The sequence below is a fragment of the Abramis brama genome (genome assembly GCF_963993115.1).
Source record: "Abramis brama genome assembly, chromosome: 1".
Classification (NCBI taxonomy): Eukaryota; Metazoa; Chordata; class Actinopteri; order Cypriniformes; family Leuciscidae; genus Abramis; species Abramis brama.
This window is the reverse complement of record NC_139963.1, coordinates 15,068,184-15,076,898: the sequence shown is the minus strand read 5'-3', so window position 1 is coordinate 15,076,898 and position 8,715 is coordinate 15,068,184. Positions and strand designations below refer to the sequence as shown.

General features: G+C 40.8%; 1 long non-coding RNA gene across 1 annotated transcript; it reads right to left on the bottom strand.

The window, feature by feature from the left end:
- Positions 1 to 4,414: 4,414 nt before the first annotated feature.
- LOC311086851 lies at positions 4,415 to 6,059 on the bottom strand. The gene is made up of 3 exons (XR_014607133.1): positions 5,871 to 6,059; positions 5,703 to 5,773; positions 4,415 to 4,918 (listed from the first exon to the last, which is right to left on the bottom strand). It is a non-coding gene; the product is annotated as an uncharacterized lncRNA (long non-coding RNA).
- Positions 6,060 to 8,715: the final 2,656 nt, after the last annotated feature.

The following is an 8,715-nucleotide window of genomic DNA, read 5'->3' as shown; positions in this document are numbered from 1 at the left end:
CTAAAACAACGTTTCCAGTGTTACTGTCATCAACCTGGGTGCTGTAAATAAGTTGTCTTTCACAGATTGCTTGTATGACTTCCTCATTAACAGCATTGGCATTATCTGGGTCAGAGAGATGGTCTTTGGTGAACTGGAAAATGCGTTCCCTCTCTTTCTGTGACTTTGGGTCATCCTCCAAGGCTCCGTGTGGCCTGCGTGACAGACCATCAGCATCACCGTTCTGTTTCCCAGGTCGGTAGAGAAGCTTGAACGAGAATGTGGACAATGCTGCCAGCCATCTGTAGCTCGTCGCATCCAGTTTAGCTGAGGTCAATATGTAAGTTAGCGGATTACTGTCAGTTACAACAGTGAACTGATTACCATATAGATAATCTGCAAACTTTTCGGTGACTGACCACTTCAACGCTAAGAATTCCAATTTATGCGCCGGGTAGCGACTTTCACTCCGTGATAACCCTCTGCTCGCATATCCAATCGCTCTCAACTGGCCCTCCTGTTCTTGGTACAAAACTGCACCAAGTCCAGTGGTGCTGGCGTCAGTGTGCAGTACATAAGGTTTCTGAGGATCTGCAAAACCTAGCACAGGGGCGGTGGTAAGTTTTTCGATTACAGTCTCAAACGCTTGTTGGCAAGCAGGGGTCCATCGCTCCCCAAAGGGCTCTTTTGGGTCCCTGTACTCTGATCTTTTTGTCACTTTAGCTCTCTTTTGGGAAGGTGGGTAGCCAGAGGTTAGCTCATGGAGGGGCTTCACAATATTGGAGTAACCTTTAACAAACCTCCTATAGTACCCAGCGAACCCGAGGAAAGATCTTAATTCTCGCAGGTTCTCAGGGACGGGCCAAGTCTTGAGAGCAGCAGTCTTTTCTGGGTCAGTTTGTACTCCATTTCTAGACACCACATGACCAAGGTATCGGACTGATGTCTGAAAGAAGGCACACTTTTCTGGGGAAAGTTTGAGGCCAAATTCTTTGAGACGGGATAGCACCTTCATTAACCTCTCCTCGTGTTCTTCAAGGGTCTTGGAGAATATGATTAAGTCGTCAAGAAAAACTAGTACTTCTTTCAAGTGCATGTCTCCCATGCATTTCTCCATTAGCCTTTGGAACGTACTAGGTGCGTTAGTCACTCCTTGAGGCATCCGATTAAACTCCCAGAAGCCGAGTGGGCACACGAAAGCTGTTTTTGGCTTATCTGCCTCTTCAACCTCTATCTGGTAGAAACCAGATTTTAAATCGAGGACAGAAAACCACTGAGAGCCATTAAGTGCACAGAATGTGTCCTCTAGCTTTGGGAGAGAATACGCATCCTTTATGGTCTGGAGGTTCAACCGTCTATAGTCTATGCACAGGCGGACTTGGCCATTTTTCTTCCTCACAACCACGATTGGTGATGAAAATGGAGACTCTGAATCTCTGATGACTCCTGCATCGAGGAGCTCCTGGATGTGGTTTCGAACGGCCTCAATATCCTGAGGGTGGATTGGTCGTGCGCGCTGTTTGAAAGGAGTGTCGTCTGAGAGTTTTATATGATGTGTCACTTTGTCTGTTCGGCCGAAATCTGCATCATGTTTTGCAAACACGTCATGCATGTTATTTAGTTTCCCTGTGATGCGTTCTTTCCACACAGGCGGGATAGGGGACTCACCGAAATTAAAGCTCAGAGTGGACTTTTGGGAGGGCTCTGCTTCCGCCGTCTTTTTGGATGGCTCAGCTGACTCTGCATTGTGCTGCTTTAACAAGATGGTCTGGTAGGTATGCATTTGGGCTATTGTGCTCTTTGGGGGAATGACAACATCATGATCAGACTCATTACAAATTATGACTGGTAACTTATAGGGTCGCCGGAGGGGAAGATCAACCAGGCTGGCCTTAACAAGCAAGCCACCCGGCAAGGAGGGTAAGTTTGGGTGTTCGATCAGAACAGATTTCTCATTCTGGAATCCACTAACAGGGGAAACTCCCTCAAGTACGACAGTTTTGCCAGCTGGAACAATTTGAGCGCTCTTCCCCAGTAATTTCACAACACCTTGGGGCTCAGGATGGGTTGTCTGGTTGTGTCTAACTTCAAGTACTTTAAGGACTGCTCGATAGCCGTGTGGGATAGGCTGATGTTTCACCCCAGATTCGGAACAGATGTTGTAAAGGACATCAAGGGTGTTGGTGCCTATAAGCACAAGGGGCTCTGTAATGGTGTTAAGATTTGGGACCACTAATGCAAGTGTGTTTACTTCAATTGGTGCTCCAACAAACTCTTTCGGGAAAGTTACAGCTAGTTCAATGTACCCCAAGTAGGGGACAGACTGTCCCGCTGCTCCTTCTACCTCTAAGAGGTCATGGAGTGGCTTAATCTCCTGTTCTGAGAGATGTCGTTCATAAAATGACTGTGGGATAGTTGTTACCTGTGAGCCCGTGTCAAGCAAGCAGGTAACTTCTTGATCTTTTATGTTCACAAAAGCTGTACTTTTCGTACCGATGAGTCCTTTAGGAAACTTGAATGGGGGGCTACTGTCTGATTGTTCAATGCTGTTGCATGCTTGTGAGTTGACTATGAGGTTTAAAGCTGAGGGACATTGATTTGTCTCAGCCCCTGTCTGTCCCACCACAGGAGCCGTTAGTCGTTTAACTGTGAGCTGGGGCTAGCCTTCATTTCCCACTCACTTAATCTCTTCTCCAACTGTTTCCGTTTTTCAGCCACCAAAGCAGGATTGGGAGCTTCGGTACACGTAGAGGAGATATGCCCATCCTCCCCACACTTAAAGCAGTACCAGGGCCGGGGTTTGTTCATCTGCTTTGTTCTTATCTGGGTTTGCATGTTTGCATTTGTTTTGTCTGGTGTTCGGCTCTGGGGTTTCTGTGCGGTTCCTTTTCTATCTTTCTTTTTCTCTGCCATGAAAGAGGTCAGCTGGCTCTGCAGGGTGGCAACCTGCTTCACAAGGTCTTCAATGGCACTGGGACAAACCTGCGGTTTCTCCTTTGGGTCTGCGCATGCACATGCACTCTGAGATTGAACTTGGACTCGTTTTGTGGCACCTATATGTTTCCTCATGCGGCTGGCTTTAGCTTGCTGCCTGTCTTCCTCTGTGCGCAACATCAGCAGGAGCTCTGCAAATGAAGGCGGGTGACTTCTTGCCTGTTCAAGCTGCAGAGTAGAGAGCAGAGCACTGTCCCAACACCCTCTACAGAACTGCTTTAGAAGGTGTCTGTCAACTTCTCCTGGTGCAACCCCACCCCTTTTTACTACAAGGTTTAATGCTACCTGCAGCCGATGAAGGTAAGCGGAAGCACTCTCCCCTGGATTCTGGAACGTGTTTAAGAAACGTGCAAAAAGTTCTTCCCCATCCTCAACCGCGCCAAAAGCCGAATCAAGTAGCTGCAGGAAAGCTAAAGGGGGTGAATTGGGCCGTAATCCTTTGACCACATCAGCTGCGGGTGGAAGCAAGCTCTCTACAATCTTTCTGGTGATCTGAAGGGGAAGTATGTTAGGATCATTTAGCAGCAGTTCAATATGGGAGCGCCAGGTGTCATAATCAGTCTCGTTATTGGGCCTGGGAGTCTTTCCAGAGAAGGAGCGGAGCCTTAATTGGGGCTGAAAGTGAGGGCTGATTGCTTCGCTCCTTACAATGTGTTCAACCACAACCTTTTGAACTTCTGGTGGATTCATGTCATTTGCTGAAAGTGAAGGGGCTGTACCCACACTGTTGGTTGGGATGGTGCCAGGGGGAGGAAGGCCATCATTTCTGTGAGCGGTGCCTGAGGATAAGACAGGGGGGTGCTGTTCAGTGGAGGTAATGGTCAGCTGGGTCTCAGTGGGGGTTTCAGCATGGGTAAGAGGAACTTCCTCTGATACAGAGCTCATTGCTTCAATATCTTTACTAATCTGGGACATCACTCCTTTAAGCACATGTCCGTACTCAGCACCGCTAAGTTTGGCTAAGGCCTTAAGTTCTGACAGGTAAGTTTTGGTAATATTACCACTGATTTCAGTTTGGTACGCACTGCTCAAAGCTCTGATGTTGTAAACAACAGAGGGGTCATCTTGCAAGGCATATTTGTATGGCAATATTCCACTTAGTGTTTCTAGAGCTGTGCCGTGCGTGTACTCAACGATCAGGTTTTGGTAAAATTCAGATTCATCATCAACTAAAATGGTTCTTTTGATAGACCCATATTCTTTAAGGAAGTCAATAACCTGTTCATCTTGGTCTCCTACTTGTGTTAGCCCACTAACAATAACTGCGTTTGGGATTTTAACACCACACCTCTGTACAAAGTCCATATTGGACACGTGTTCAATATTGATATTCAAACCAACTGGCTCCTGGCTGGCTCGCCAGAGCTGTAACCCTTTTTACGATATAATAACAGAGTAACAGGCAATTAGTTATCTTTAACAGTATTTGGACCAATAACAGAAGATGCTAAGTTTTTAAGAGCCAGTGGTTTGACATCAATAAAGACAGAAAACAGTAATTTGCGTTGTTGTGATCACTCTTTGTTTAACAACAGGAACAATAACAAACAGTGTAACAATTTAGTTCAGAGAATGTATATAAAGAAATAAGAAAATAATAAAGCCGGCATAAGTTTCCCTTAAAACAAAAGAAATAAAACCCAGTTTCAAAAATAGTCTTATTGCTCGTTGGGGCCCTTTTTTTGGTTGAATCAGTGTCGTGACAGTATCAGTATGCCAGTGCTCGTGGATCCTACCACACAATCCGTGAAGGAGGGAAAGTGAGACTGCGCATAGACTTATGCTCGTGGGTCCGTGGCTCGCCACCCAACGTACGCTGGGAATCTTTCGGGGTTTCAGGGTGTGAACATCCAATCCCAATCCAACCGGAAGGCTTCAGCTCCAGGTCGGGCGTGACTTCCGATCCATGTGCATCACTGGAATGAATCTGGCAAAAAAACCTGACCTATGGGTTGGCCAGAGGAAATCCAAAAGCTCATTACATTCATATACTGTCTATCTCATGAATTATCACCAATCAATAACATTCCACTTTATATCAACTGGTTCAAATCATGTTCTTCAAGAAGGTTCAGTCGCACGACAATAATATATCAAGTATCAGATTCAAGTGTTTATAGTAGTGAACTATAAATATATCCTAAAGCGCTTTTACATCCATGTTCATTCATTTTAAACAAAAACAGTTTCAAGTATTAATGGTTATTGCTACACAAGGTAGCAACAAACTCACAATACAAATACAATACAAATTTAACTACAATTTGTGCAAAACGAATAATGCAAGAACATTAATAGAGATTTAGGAGGTACTAGTAAGGCTAAGCGTGCTTATCATCCCTCCCTGCACCGGTAACATTAAGGGAATGCACTAAAAAATTGACCTCTTAAATCACTGACAAGAAATTCACATACATATGCTTTAACACCTTTTTTCCTTTTACACACATAGTAAACATATTGATATAGAAAACAGCATCTTTTGCAAACCCAACTGGAAATAAATCCATTTTTTTTGCAAGGATAAGAGCGCATGTAGCACTGAACACCCAAGCTAGCAGGGTAGCTAGGCTCACATTAGCAACATTAGCATCGTGATACAGCTTGAGTAGCTATTACAGCCGTTAACAGCCTTTCTAAACGGCAGCTTATCAACTGTTACCGTTTCCAGCATAATTAGTTCCTTTACAGGTAACCTAACAGGTCTCAGAGTTTTTTTCTTCACTCACCGTTGAGTCAATGAGTGGGTCTCTCTAAATTGGCTGTCTGATCAGCGGCAGCCGTCTGCCGATCGCGCTCTCTATAAAGTGTAAACATGACAACATAGCCGTCATCGTATGTTTAACATCCTCATTAATTAATGGAATCCCGTTGGAGGGGATATTTATGTTTCTTACCCTATGGATGGTAATTGATTCGGGATTCAGCTAGGCAACGAAACAGCCATGCAGTCTTTCAGTCAGGAAGTGGCTAACAGGAAGTGAAAGCGGAGCTCGATTGCCTGAAGCTTTGGAGCTCAGTGATTGGTCAGCTCCTCACAAAAAGGAGCATGGGAATTGTAGTATGAACAGCTTTTCAAGGGGGAAATCGCTCTTTTTCTATCTTTTTATGCATTTGATCACTTATTGTAGATGGCGTTTTTTTTAAACCCACCTTTTTAACAAACACTTATTTATTCATTGTCATCACTTAACTGTTTTTTTCTTTTAATACATAGAAAATGTACTTTGATTAATTAACTTAAAACATTTATCTCAAGATTTGACTAACTTTAAGAAAGGGATTATTATGCCAAGACTTCGTTTTAAGACCTGGTTACACATGTTCATGATGATAAATGAGAAAAAGTCATAAAATATCAAGAAAAAAAACAAAGGTTTAATATTATTTCAGGTAGCTTTAAAAAATAAATTATAGGTAATTTTTACCATCTGTGACTGACAAAATATTTTTTGTATTGAAGTAAGTATGGAAAACCAAATTTTTTAGCTTCATAAGGTAGTAAAAAAAAAAAAAAATAACAAAATATAACCAATAAATGTTATTATTTTGGGTCGGTACAGTTGCCTTAGAGCGTTAAAATATGCGGGTCAAATTGACCCGCGAACATCATGAAAGGAATAGTAATTTTGTTTGTATATGTCAAAAAACACCAGCATGTTGAAACTTTGCATGCATGTTCATGATGATAAATGAGAAAAAGTCACAAAATATCAAGAAAAAAAACATAGGTTAACCAGTATTTCCAACAACTAGAAAATCTAAACGGGTCAAATTGACCCGCAAAATAACACAAGGGTTAAGAATGAAAGAATGTTTAGAAGTTGTGAAGAGTTTGACAGTTTCACTGAATCAACTCATCAGTTTTGATCAATAAGCCATGTGGATTTAGTTATTGTGCAAATTGCAGAAAATCGTACTAACTCTTTTGCACACATGCTAAAACACATGCTTAAATCAATAAACAATTCAAATCTGATATGAACACGAAACTAATTGTTTTAAGATCTGAACCTTTTGTTGTGAGGAAAAAAGTCCCATTTGAGCCAAAGCGACTGAGAAAAACTGTAAAAAAAAGAAAAACTGTAAAATAACATTTTGATCATTTATTTTAGTTAGTTTTGGAGTATTTCAGTTTGGTTCCAAGTTTTCCAAATTTGTTACTTTACTATACTTGTGTAAAAGCATCTTAGTATTTTCACCCACAAAAAAGAGGTTTTAAGCAGTTATTTATATCTTTTTCTGTAGTGTCTCAGTATGAAATATCAGTTTACATTTCCAAACATTAATTGTAATAATCCAGTGAGGTTTTTGTATGCACAAGGAGTTTGACAGCAGCCGGTATGATCTGATCTCACCATTACTGAGTCTGTCTGGGATTACATGAAGAAACAGAAAAAACTGAGACAGACTAAATCCAGAAAACTGCGGCAACGTCTCCAAGACTCTTGAAGAAACCTGATCGATGATGGTGAGATCAGATCATACCGGCTGTTGTCAGACTCAAAACACATGCAATACTGACACACTACAGCAAAAGATATAAATAACTGGCTTAAAACCATTGTTTACTATTACTGAAAATACTAACGTGCCTAAGACTTTTGCACAGTACTGTATATAATAAAAGATTTTCATGTACTTTCTGTTAACAACAGGACACTGGAGTTGACAATTGAGTAATGACTTAAGATATATTTTCCTGACACAGTCCAGTCCCCATTCTTCGTAATTGCATTGAATGACAACATAATTTTCATTTAAAACAATTTCCTGATTTCCTGTAAAACATGCCTATATGGTTTGTTCAGTAATACTTTACAATAAGGTTCATTAGTTAACAGTTAATGTATTTACTATCATGAACTAACAATGAGCAATGCATTTGTTACAGTATTATATACTTTGCTTCAAACTTATGAGCGCGTGAATGAATGTGTGTGTGTGTGTGTCTGTGTGTGCGACATCAGGGGCGGGACGGATAAGGTGAGGTGTGGGACGTCACGCGCGGTCCTCTCTGACAGGTGCACTCGGACAGAAACAAAAGATAAATGCTGACATCTGCTGCTTATTGTCGTTATTGCAGACATCTGAACATTCACACAGAGTCTGGACTTGCTTTCAAGAAAAACAACGACAACACAAAAATGCACTGAAAAACCGTAGAAGCTGAGTGCAAAAACTCGCGAGTTTACTTTTCTTTTACAAGTTTTTGCACTCAGTTGTTTTTTTAAGTGAATGCAATTTTTAGATTTATTGAGCTTTTTTGCTTTTTATGCACGTGACATTTTTGTGCACTTTTCTCTTTTTATGTTCATATTTATAATTATATATAAATATACATGTGTAGATTTACATAAGTATACATTTACACACACGCACACACACACACACAGTATATATACAAGTATATTTTCAATAAAGACCCAATTAATACTGTGGAAAATTTAAAATATAAATATACTAAATGTGCAAATGCTATTTATTTTAATCAAATGTTTTTGTTTAATTATTTATTTAGTTATTTGCTTGTTTAAATCAATGTGTATTAATTTCTATTAATCAATTTATTATTATGATAAAATGTATTTGTGTACTTAATTTAACATTTTTTTATTATTATTTTTTTTAAATTTGTTTAGTGCTGTCAAATCGATTAATCACAATTAAAGTGTGTACTATACACACACACACACACACACACATATTAATACACAGGGGTGGCAACACCAAAGCAAACGC